Source organism: Pinus tabuliformis, chromosome 3_2, assembly GCF_031772625.1.
Source record: "Pinus tabuliformis cultivar Carrire ecotype Pingquan chromosome 3_2, CPIR1, whole genome shotgun sequence".
Lineage (NCBI taxonomy): Eukaryota > Viridiplantae > Streptophyta > Pinopsida > Pinales > Pinaceae > Pinus > Pinus tabuliformis.
In genome coordinates, this window is record NC_142302.1 from 562,822,118 (window position 1) to 562,833,694 (window position 11,577).

General features: G+C 32.9%; 2 pseudogenes; both read right to left on the minus strand.

Moving 5' to 3' along the window:
* Window positions 1–780: 780 nt before the first annotated feature.
* LOC149181758 (protein GRAVITROPIC IN THE LIGHT 1-like) lies at window positions 781–1,406 on the minus strand (annotated as a pseudogene).
* Window positions 1,407–6,826: 5,420 nt separating this feature from the next.
* On the minus strand, window positions 6,827–7,396 carry LOC149181759 (protein GRAVITROPIC IN THE LIGHT 1 pseudogene; annotated as a pseudogene).
* Window positions 7,397–11,577: the final 4,181 nt, after the last annotated feature.

Sequence of the window (11,577 nt, forward strand, 5' to 3'; positions counted from 1 at the left end):
TTTGCTAGCCTATATGTACAAATGTTCTTCTTTCCTTCACTACAGTGAAATGAGATTACATTAGTCTATTATTTTTATTGAATTCACATATTTGGTACATTTAAAAAGAATTTCCTCATCAAACTTTGCCTTACCATAATTGAATGGCATTCAAGATAATAAAAGTGTCTTAATAATTACATGGATTAAAGAATATTCTTTCTGGTTTCTAGAAGATTTGACAAAATTATGTATACTCTGATCATTCGAACAGGGGGAATCAAGCATATGTAGAATGAGTTTTTCTAATGCTGAGGAATAGTATACTCAAGGGATAAGCTGCATGTTGCTAAGTCAAAAGTCAGAAAGCCATATCGGGGCATCAGTTCTATGCTATAGCAATTGTGTAGCCACTCGGATGGCTGTTGGTAGATTCAGAGACACACTTTCAGATTGCATGCAGGCTATGGACATAGATCCCAACTTTGTGAAAATTTGACTTAGAGTTGCAAGGTGAGACAAATTCCCTTGAAATGGCTATTGGCAATAATTTTTTTGCTACTGATTGTATAAATTTTTTGTGACTTACTAACTATTAAATTCTGACATTCTCTTCTTAAGTCTTTAGTAATTGACTTTAATGGAAGAGCGAAATTTCTTCTCAGTAATGGGTATATTAAACTATATTTTTATCCAAGGGAGTAGCATTATTCCTTCAAAACAAGAATCTGTGAAAATCATCCATAGTATCTGAGAATCCAAGTGATTTCCATTCTTCACAAAATTACTTTTTTTGCTTATTTAAATTTTCTCAGGATCAAAAACATTAATTACAGGATCAAGTGTTGCAATCATTACACAGAACTGGAATATCACTATGGCCTTCTTGCCAACCCTAAAACTTGGCATCACTGTAAACAATACAATTGTATGGTTTGGCTTCTCAGGAAGCTACAGGACATTACCTTCACTTGTAATATTATTTTCAACATGATGATTCATATTCACAGAATTCAAGTTATACATGTAGGAATCCTTGAAATCCAGCCCGCTCTTGACATGAAAGATAGATAGAGGTGGGTCAAAAGAAAATGCAAGCCTGTGAACCAACCACATAGACTTGGAAAATTTGAGTAATAGGTTGTAAAATTGGCTCCTGGGGTGGACTCCCCTGCCTATTTGGTGCCTATTCTCTAAATTTCCAAAGAAGGATTCTTCCATCCTTGGATGCACGACATTGAGAAATTTCTTCAAACTAAATTTCCCAAACAGGTTGTCTCGTTCAAGAATTGACACCAGCTTTATGGCTCCATGTTTTGCATGTCCAAAAACTGTCAGAAACAATCATTTTTGTGCTTCTCAGGATCTATAATGGACAACAAGCTCCTAGTCAAATAGAAATTCTCATTCTCAAATCCACTCAACATTCTCATGCAGACATAGGATTGAAATGCCAACTTTTTGTGGCTTTCCATGGTGTAGTTTATTGGTGCTTATGTCAGATTCTTAGATTCATCGTCAGTTCCACAGTCAGTCTCAGTATTTCCTAAGCATAGTGCACAAAGTGAACTACCTGCTCTTCCTATGGCTGTAGAAAGTGGAGACTCAGACTAGGCTTATGAAAGTGGATGGTTGAGGTATACGACTTTGCTATTGTATATATATCAAAGTGGGTTATTGTTTTTTTTCTTTTAGTTTTGCTAGCCTTTATGTACAAACATTCTTCATTCCTTCACTACAGTGAAATGAGATTACGTTAGTCTACTATTTTTATTGAATTCACATATTTGGTACATTTAAAAGGAATTTCTCCAACATACTTTGCCTTATCATAACTGAATGGAATTCAAGAATCTAAAAGTGTTTTCATAATGACATAAATTAAAGAATATTATTTCTAGTTTCCACAAGATTTGTCAAAATTATATGTACTATGATCATTCAAACAGTTGGAGTTAAGCATATGCAGAAGGATATTTTTCTAAAGTTGAAGAATATTATACTTAAGGGATAAGCCACGTCTTACCAAGTGAGAAGTTAAAAATCCATATTAAGGAATCGGTGCTATGTTATAGAAATCATGCAACCACTCGGATGGCTATTGGTAGATTAAGAGATGCACTTTCAGACTGCATGCAGGCTATGGACATAGATCCCAACTTTGTGAAAGTCAGACTTAGAGTTTCAAGGTGAGACAATTTCCCTTGCAATGGTTATTCGTTATAATTGCTTTTTGCTACTGATTTTATAAGTTTTATGTGACTTACGACTATTAAAAATATGACATTCGCTTCTTAAGTCTTTAGTAATTGACTTTAATGGAAGAGAAAAATTGCTTCTGAGTAATGGGTATATTAAACTATTTTTTTGTCCAAGGGAGTAACATTTTTCTTGTAAAACAAAATCTGCCAAAATCACTTACGGTATCTAAGAATCCAGGCAATTTCCATTCTTCACAAAACTACTTTTCTTGTTCATCCTCCTTGGGATCAAAAACTTTAATTGCAGGATCAAGTGTTGCAGTCATTACATAGACTTGGCATCTCACTATGGCCTTCTTGTCAACCTTGAAACCTGGCATAACTGTAAACCCCACAATTGTAGGTTTTGGCTTCTCGGGAAGCTGCAAGACATTACCTTCACTTGCAACAGTATTGTCAATATCATGATTCATATTCACAAAATTCCAGCTATCCATGTAGGAACGCTCGTAATCCACCCCTCTCTTAACATGAAAGATAGACACAGGCGAGTCAAAAGAAAATGCAAGCCTATGAACCAACCACACAGACTTGGAAAAATTGAGGAATAGGCTATAAAATTTCCTCCTGGGGTGGAGTCCCCTACCTATCTGGTGCCTGTGCTCCAAATTGCCAAACAAGGATTCTTCCATCCTAGGATGCACTACATTGAGAAATTTCTTCATACTGAATTTCCAAAACAGGGTGTCTGGTGTAAGAATGGGCACCAGCTCTATGGCTCCATGTTTTGCATGTTCAAATCTATCTGAAACAATCATTTCTATGCTTCTCGGGATCTATAATGGACAACAAGCTCCCAGTCAAATATAAATTCTCATTCTCAAATCCACTGATCATTCTCATGTAGACATAGGATTGAAATCACTAGCAATTGCACCAAATGTTGCAAAGGAAATGTCGTAAGGCATAATTTGAAGAAGAATCCTACCATATACAATATCATTGAAAATAAAAAATAGTGAACAAAATGTCACTCAGTACTAAAAGATAACAGATGGTGTTTCAAGTTCCAATAGCAAATATTGAGATTTTGAAAAAATACAAGTAGTAGATGACATTCGATAAGCTAAATAAAATATCATTAATTCATGAAAAATATGATAGCTAACAATATGATGGCTATCTTTCCAAATGTAAATTTGCATAAAAAACTCACAAATTTCAGACATCACCATGTATTAGATGAAAATGAGCTAGACACCAGTTCCCAATTATTCATAACTTTTGGTATAAAATATACAATGATGAGAAACTCTAGTGCAGTGCAGTTAATGATGTTCAATATCTCTAATGTTTCCTCTTAGAACATCATCTATAAAATTCCCCCCTCAATTTTTCATTGTATACATCTTGTGGTGGCCAAAATTATGTAAAATAAATAAAAATGAGCTAGACACCAGTTCCAAAACTCTAGTGCAGTGCAGTTGATGATGTTCAATATCTCTAATGTTTCCTCTTATAACATCAAATTTCCCCCTCAAATGTTCATTGTATACATCTCATGGTGGCCAAAATATTCTATAGGTATCTTTGATCTTAGACAAATAGCAGCCCAAAGTATTTATTATTCATCATATAGACTGAATACTAAATCTAAATTTTTACAAAAATAACAAATCATCTTCTTCCTCATACAAAACACTATTTCAGCAATTAGATTTGAATCTTAAATCTTTAAGTACATACATTAAAGTGAATCCTTCCATAATTTGTCACCAAATCAATCAATTGCTTTTGGACTTTGACCTTTTAGCACCCTTTGATTCTTGGTTTAAGTTCGAGGTTGTGACCTTGCAACGAAACCACTAAGAGTTTATCTAGGATTAAATTTTTCTGATTTTGTGGCTTGTTGTTGACCATTATTTCAGACAAGGATTTTAATTTGCTTGGCTGACCATTTTTTATGATTGTTATGGAAAATGTTAGAATATCAAGTAAAGTTTTCCTCAACTTATTCTCCCAAAGATTGTCAAATTAAGCTTGTTTTCCTCCACTCTTCATCCTCATAAATTATTAAATTAAGCTTATCAATGAGGCCTTAAGAGAGATTTTGAAATTAAGCTTGTCAATGAGGCCCTTATACATGATCTTTGCATCTGCCAACAACTTAACCAATTTGTTACAATAGAGCTTGCAATGACTCAATAGGTCAGTCACCTTTTGAAGTTTGTTATATATTTCAACAACATGTGCCTACCAATAGCTTCTTGTACAATTCCTCTCTAACCAAATCCTGTGAGTAGAAGGAACAACTAAAAAATACCACTTTCAAATAGATACATGGAAAACTAGGACAATACGATAAAAAATTGGGAAAAATATTAATTATAAAAAGCCCTACACAATAAAGACAAATGGAGGGAGAAACATCAGAAAAAGGAACAACACAACTAAAAAATACCACTTTCAAACAAATACATGGAAAAACTAGGACACCACAATAAAGAATTGGGTAAAATATTAATTATGAAAAGCTCTGCACAATAAAGACAAATGCAGGGAGCAACATCAGCAAAAGGAACAACAAAATATACTATTTTTAAATAGATACATGGAAAAATCAAGACATCACTATCAAGAATTGGACAAAATATGAATTATGAAAACTCTACACAATAAAGACAAATTCAGGGCCCAATATCAGCAAAAGGAACCACAAAAAATATTACTTTCAAGACAAATACTTGGAAAAACTGGCACATCGCTATCAAGAATGGGGCAAAATATGAATTATATAAAAATCTCTACACAATAAAGACTTTGGAGGGTATATGTAAACAAGAAAGATACCATAAAATGATGGTAGATATTGGTGGAATTAAGTATTTCTATACTCATGAATGGGAATTTTGAGTAAGAAGTACAGGCAGAAAAAGATGAAGCAAAAATAAGAAGCTTTCAGACACCCTCATCACCAAATAACGATGGAGTTATCAAAAGTAGCACCTCCATGAAACTTGGGTAATTAAAAACAATAATTATCTTTTCCCATCAAAAGTTCACACTTAAACCACAACATTAAAAGGTAATGATGCCCCATAAATATTGCATCATGACAAAATGAACAATTAGACTTAAAGCACGGCTTCCCCATGCTCATGTAATGCAGATAAGGACAAAGAATTTAACAGTAAGAAGTAACAGTAAGTTTACATATTAACCAACCACACAGAGTTGGAAAATTTGAGGAATAGGTTGTAAAATTGGCTCCTAGGGGGGAGCCCCCTGCCTATCTAGTGCATGTGCTCCAAATTGCCAAAGAAGGATTTTTCCATCCTGGGATGCACTACATTGAGAAATTTCTTCATACTGGATTTCCAAACCATGATGTTTCGTGTAAGAATGAACACCAACTTTATGGCTCCATGTTTTGCATGTCCAAAAACTATCAGAAACAATCACTTTTGTGCTTCTCAGGATCTATAATGGACAACAAGCTCCTAGTCAAATAGAAATTCTCATTCTCAAATCCACTCAACATTCTCATGCAGACATAGGATTGAAATGCCAAATTTTTGTGGCTTTCCATGGTGTCGTTTATTGGTGCTTATGACAGATTCTTAGATTCATCCTCGGTTGTGCAGTCAATCTCGGTATTGCCTAAGCAGAGTGTACAAAGTGAACTACCTGCTCTTCCTATGGCTGTAGAAAGTGCAGAGTCAGAGAAAGCTTGTGAAATTTGATGGCTCACGTATACAAATTTGCTATTGTGTATATATCAAAGTGGATTATTGTTTTATTTCTTTTAGTTTTGCTAGCCTTTATCTACAAACTTTCTTCTTTCCTTCATTATAAGGAAATGAGATTACATTAGTCTGTTACTTTTATTGAATTCACTTATTTGGTACATTTAAAAGGAATTTCCTTAACATACTTTTCCTTACCATAATTGAATGGCATTAAATATTCTAAAAGTGTTTTCATAATGACATGAATTAAAGAATATTCTTTCTATTTTCTATAAGATTTGACAAAATTATGTATACTTTGATAATTCGAATAGGGGGAATCCAACATATGCAGAAGGGGATTTTTCTAAAGCTGAAGAATATTATACTCAAGGGATAAGTTGCATATTGCCAAGTGAGAAGTTAGAAAGCCATATCAGGGCATCAGTGTTATGTTATAGCAACCATGCAACTACTCGAATGACAGTTGGTAGATTCAGAGATGCACTTTCAGGCTACATGCAAGCTATGGACATAGATCCCAACTTTGTGAAAGTCCCACTTAGAGCTGCGAGGTGAGACAATTTCCCTTGCATTGGCTATTGGCTATAAATGCTTTTTTCTACTGATTGTATATGTTTTGTGTGAATTATTGACTATTACAATTCTTACATTGTCTTCTTAAGTCTTTAATAATTGACTTTAATGGAAGAGAAAAATTGCTTCTGAGTGATGGGTATATTGAAATACTTTTTATCCAAGGGAGTCGCATTTTTCCTGCAAAACAGAATCTCCGAAAATCACCAAAAATATCTGAGAATACAAGTGGTTTCCATTCTTCACAAAATTACTTTTCTTGCTCATTTAAATTTTCTCAGAATCAAAAAATAGTAATTGCAGAATCAGGTGTTGTGGTCATTAGACCTGGCATATCACTATGGCCTTCTTACCTACCCTAAAACCTAGCATCACTGTAAACCCTACAATTGTAGGGTTTGGCTTCTCAGGAAGCTGCAAGAAATTACCTTCACTTGCAATAGTATTGTCAACATCATGATTCATATTCATAGAATTCAAGCTATCCATGTAGGAACCCTAGAAATCCACCCCTCTCTTAACATGAAAGATAGATAGAGACGAGTCAAAAGAAAATGCAAGCTTGTGAACCAACCACACAAACTTGGAAAATTTTCAGAATAGGCTGTAAAATTGGCTCATGCGGTGGAGTCCCACTCGTATCTAGTTCCTGTGCTCCAAATTTCCAAATAAGGATTCTTCCATCCTAGGATGCACTACATTGAGAAATTTCTTCATACATAATTTCCAAAACAGGTTGTCTGGTGTAAGAATGGACACAAGTTCTGATGGCTCCATGTTTTGAATGTCCAAAAAATGTCTGAAACAATCATTTATGTTCTTCTTGGGATCTATAATGGATGCCAGGCTCCTAGTCAAATAGAAATTCTCGTTCTCAAATCCACTGAACATTATCATGCAAACGTAGGAATGAAATGCCAACTTTGTGTGGCTTTCCATGGTGTAGTTTATGCCTGGTTCTATGCTGTTAACTTCTACATCTAGATCCCACTTAGCAGATTTCATCAGAGAAATCAGGGATTTGGTGAAACCCCTGGGTGATTCTTTCATCTTCTGCAAGCTTGTCTCCAATAATCTAATTGTAATGATGAATCTCTAGCACTTTTCCTTCTGTCTGATCTTCTATGCTCACCCATTCTTAGTTAGCATTTTCCAATGCCTTTTTCAAGCTTTCAATCTCATAATTCTTCTATGCAATCTCAATCTGGAGTGCCCTTGTTGAAGTCTCCTCATATCTTAACCCATTCTAGTTCTCGGAACCATTGGAGTCTCCATTGGCAATATTTTTCTTATAATACTGCTTCAATTATGGGAGCTTTTTCGTTTCCTTGATCACCTCCTTATCAACCACTTGTAGCTTTTCTACATCATAAGTAATATGGGCTGCCTATAACTCTGCATAAGAGGTTTTCAGATGTGATACAGTGGAAAATGTATCCTTCAATGTGTCTTTCATGGCCCTTATTCTGTGAACCAGACATTCATGATCAGAAACTGTACCATTTGCTTGGTTTATCAGAAGATCTTTCTCATTTTCCTTCAATGAATCCGATGCTACATCCTTGGAAGCCTATGGGTTAAATCCTTCACAACCCAAATTGTATTGATATAATCTTATGGGCCCAATAATTTTGCCTCTAGCTGGTTTCAGGCAGGAACCTTTTGTCTTCTGGACAAAGTGGGTAAAATGGGAACTTGCGATAGAGCACATTTGATCAGAGGCTGGCCACAAAATTCTTAGCAGAGAGCTCAATATGGGGTGGATATTTTGAAGAATGTAATTAATATTCCTCTTTCTAAATTTAGTTAACGTTTTTTTATTTTGGGCTGTAAGTAATGTATTAATATTTCTCAAGTTCAACGATTGCATTTAGTTAAGAGCTAATAAAGAAATTCGAGCGATGATATTTTTTTCATAGAGGTTTCCTTCATTGTTCAAGGTGGATTTTGTAATCACACTCTCTCCTTGGCAATATGTGATGGATTCTTAAGGACTCCAACCACTGTTGGACTTTGGATTGAAAACACAAATAACAAAAAAATCTGAATGGTTACAATTTTGAATGACATTTCTATTCCGTATAATGGTGATCAATTAGTTGAAACAAAGCATTGCCGATAAATAGTCTTAGAAATACATTTTAAGAACGAAGGTTTTGAAGACAATGATGATTTAGCATATGTAAATAGTTCTGTTGTTTTTTTCCTGACCTGATTTGATCCAATAACAACGAAACCTTTTATAATTCCTTTTGTGATCACATCAAAGCAAAGAATATGCCAGATTATAATATTATTATTATTTTATAACATGCGTTGTGGTGTTACATCCTACTTATGTCTATGACCAGTGGAGATTTTTGGAAGATTCCTTGTGTTCTGTGTGTATCTTAATTATATTTGAAGTTTCAAGAGTTTATGTTTATAGTAATTGAGCTTTTGGAAGTTTCCTTGTGTTTTATGTGTATCTTAATTATATTTAAGGTTTCCATAATGTTTATGGTAATTGGTATTTTTGTTTCTTTTAGTTTTATATATTGATATTAGATAGCTTTGTACATTATAAATAAACATTGAGTTTTGTGCTTTCTCGCAAAAAAATTTGATATTATTATATAAATTTTATCAGTTAAATTTTTTCTACATAACTAATTATTTATATTCATTTTTCAAATCATATTATTTCTTGGATTATCATTTATATATTGATATCTGAATTATCATTATGAAGAAACATAAAATCTTTTATGTGTTATAAATAAAGAGAATAAAATGATATGCAAATTTTCTTTTCATTTCATGGGTCAACGCAGTGGGTATAACTTCATTCTCTGCATTAGGCTTCTATAGTTGAGATGGTATTTGGAATGAATGATAGGCCGATAACCCCATGGTCACAGAAGAAATTTTAGCTATGAAATCCCACAAGTGTTGTCCAACTTGCAAAAAAAATGTTGGCACATCAGACTGTTGAGGAGGTGTTTTTCCAACCATACTGTTACTTATGGATCAGACTTAGTGTAATTTGATTCCAGATTTTGGAATATGTTAGTTGTATTTAATCATAATGTTGCATTTCAAAATATTTGGAATCTACAATTAGGTAAAGGTGCTCTATGTAAATTAAAAACATGATAAACATACAAATTTTGCAATTTTTTCTATTTTTTAAAGGCTTTTTGTTTACTCATTTTCAACTTCAATGATTCTTTATATGTCACAATGCTTCTCGAATTTATGCCTTACAACATTTCCTTTGCAACATATGGTGCAATTGCTAGTTATCATATACGGAGAGGGATTGAATTATTCACAGATAAATGTTTTTCAAGTTTACCAATTTAGAGATAGTTTTCACCTCCAAATACCTGATCTTTTAGTTCAATATAGATACATATTTAAGATAAATTTATGCTCATTCTTCATATATGTGTGTGTGTCATGTGCCAATTCTATGTTTAGTTTGAATTTCTTTATGTTTACATAGAGAGAGTGTTCATATCACAATATATTTTTAATGGAACATGTTCCCTTCATGATAAACACAAATAATAATAATAATATATATATATATATATATATATATATATATATATATATATATATATTTTTTTTTTTTTTTTTTTTTTTTTTCTCTATCTGGTTCATGGACCTCGAAGATCGGTCACCACTATGTCTACAAAATATTTATACCAGGTAGATCCATCCAAAGGGATCACTTCCTCCCTACTCAACCATACAACCTAACCTCAAGGGTGTCGAGAGAATTAAACCTAAACACAAAAAATTATATATATATATATATATATATATATATATATATATATAAAATTAATTTAAGAATGTATTTATATAAGAATATTCCATTTAATATTATATGTTCATTGTGTGTTGAACACAAAAATAATTACGCATATCACCCCTGTGGAGATGAGGTAGAAAGAGAAATTATTGGTTTACTTAAATACTAAAGTATTTTACTTACGTAAAATATTGAAATATTTTTTATCAATATTTTTTAAAATTTCCTATATTATGAAATTAATTAAATTCTGAAATGAATTAAACATTCCTCTTATATTAAATATTAAAATTTATTTTCTCCCCCAATAAAATATAAATTAAATTAAAAAACAAAGCTTAAAGGATAACCCTTTCATTTGATTAATAAAATTTCACTCTATATCTGCTACAAATTTAGTTGCATAACTTTTAGTACATCGGGAAATGTTTATAGCTAAACCAAAAATGTTCGTCTTTTCAAAAACTAGTTTGGGCCTGTTAACATGTAATGCCTGGATGTCTTAGTGTTTAACGTGTCTTCGAAATGTGCCCAATCACCCATATCAATAGGTATGTTTCCTGTCATTTTGATGTTTGTGGTGTCTTTTTCCACTTGATCAAATCAGAGTGATTCAATAAAATTGGCCCTTTCTAATGATTATTAGGATCTTATCACATCTAAAAAGTTAGGTTTTAGAAGCACAATTTTCACACCTGTTCCATGTCATCACCAATGGTTCCAGAATGTGTCACGTCTTGTGAACCAGTGACCAAAACAGTAATAGCTACATCATGTTTATCATGTTTACACATTATTTGTATTTTGTTATAAGGTTTGTTACAACTTGTGCTTTAAATTATTGTTGTAATTAATGTAAATTTGATGAAACATATTATAAAGTCACCCATGGTAAATTTACATCATTTATGACTTCATAGATGTACAAAGAAATGTTAAAACAATGTAGTACTATGATAAAAAAACATTTTTGAAATAAAATCTAAATTTACTATCAAATTTTTCCCACCCCACTGGAACAAACAACCCTTTCAAAAAACATTATGTTTCTATATTTTTGATGTTGTGAGGGAGAGGACGATGAGAAAATGTGCTAAAACAAACAACCCTTTCACAAAACATTATGTTTCCATATCTTTGATGTTGTGAGGGAGAGGACGATGAGAAAATGTGCTAAAACAAGCAACCTTTTCACAAAACATTATGTTTCCATATCTTTGATGTTGTGAGGGAGAGGACAATGAGAAAATGTGCTAAAACAAACAACCCT